The sequence below is a fragment of the Saccostrea cucullata genome, unplaced genomic scaffold (assembly GCF_032062105.1).
Source record: "Saccostrea cucullata isolate Sc308-1 unplaced genomic scaffold, CSIRO_AGI_Scuc_v1 ctg72, whole genome shotgun sequence".
NCBI classification, from domain to species: Eukaryota; Metazoa; Mollusca; class Bivalvia; order Ostreida; family Ostreidae; genus Saccostrea; species Saccostrea cuccullata.
In genome coordinates, this window is record NW_026918900.1 from 816255 (window position 1) to 818036 (window position 1782).

Below are 1782 nucleotides of genomic sequence, written 5' to 3' on the forward strand. Positions count from 1 at the left end.
TTTAGTCGAAATTTTATTCTCCACTTTTCCAGATGTTGCACTTAGACCACTCTTCTTTGATTAACTGAAAGTCTACGAGAAAACCATTTAAATCAGTATCAAGTTATAAATACTTTTTTCTTGCAAATGAGTTAATAAGATAAGCATTATTATTCTGGAATATCAAGAAATGAAGAGCTGTCCATATTTATCCATGCACATCAATTAAGGAATTAAAATTCCAATAATTCTATATTTACAGATATTTCTAGTTGTAGATAACAAATCAAAATCATGCATTCATCAAAATAAAGAAAACATATGAAGCTAGAACAAAGTCCTGACAACTTGCATTCAGTGATGTATTTAAATTGGCAAAAAAACCGTATTAAGAGTAAAGTTTTGAAAGAATGATAGGCACAGCCATGTCAAGTATAAAGTAGAGATAATGTGAGGACTGATCTCACTAAATGATACCCCCCCCCTTTCCGATATGATAAAAATGTCAAAATCCACGTTTGGATCTTGGAGACCCGAACTAAGTGTCAGATCAAATAGGAGGTCCACAGTGGCATTGTCTTTGAAAGCGAAAAATTGATCAGATCATTTTCTTCATTAAAAAAAATCTTTCGCCGAAAAATACAATTTCTCATTTCAAGCTTTTATTGCACGGCAATGTGTAAATGGCATCGTAAAATTCAAACTCGCTGCAGGAACTGGAAAAGGATGCGGAATTTTATTTTTTTTAAAAAGAACAAAACTCATAAAATTCTACTCAGAAGCTGAGGATTAAACCCCCATAAGAAAATTTCTTCCTGTTTGAAAGAAAAAAATCATCAAGATCAAATGGGGTGTGAATGAAATTTTAACACCTGCTCCCCTTTCAACAAGCACACAAAGGAATAAATCCTCAATGCGTTCAAATATTGGTACATATTTGAATAATAGATATTTGGTTTATATTGCGTTTGTTTAAAAAAATATAGAGATAAACCCTAATCTGCTCTGTGTATGAACTTAAAATGTATTCATGTACATTTACATATTCTCATATATGCTATCTTATTAAAAAAAAACAGAAATTGATTGTGCAAAACTTTTGTTGAATAAAAACAAATATGTACGTACATGTATGTCTAGAAAATAGAAAAAGACAATCTTAGATTAAAAAGAGCAGTTAAGTCTAATTTTTAAAGAAAAAAAGTTCTTATTATCTTATCTTATATATTTAAAATTTTAATGAATTAAACATAAAAGTACTGAATGAAAACAATTTTGAATTCTTTAAATTATTTAGCTACTTAGCAATTGGACAATTAAAAAATAGAGCCAAGAAAAAATAGAGATATTTCCCTTTCTGTGCTTAATTCAGCGGGGGAAAAATATGCATACGTGATATAAATATATACTAAACCATTTAATACAGCATAACTAATGCGCGATAGCATCAAAGCGATTTGTGTGAACCCATGCAGCTGCATGCAAGATCCTGACCCAGATTTTACCGTCAATTTGACCTATATTGAAGTGACACCATTTAAAAGTCGAGACAAAAATTGTCTGTACGATCATCATTCTGGGATCAAAGGATGGTTTATGTCGTTTTCTCTAATAATGAATAACCCATAATTTGCCTCCATATGGTTTTTCAATCATAAAACGAGCATTAAACTTTGACGGAATAAATTTTATTTTAGGTCTATCGTTTGTTTATATATCTATTAAGAGATTTAATGTAAAATAAATTCCAAAATATATTTTATACCCGATATTTTTCGCCTTAGGAGGATGTCAAAAGAGTCA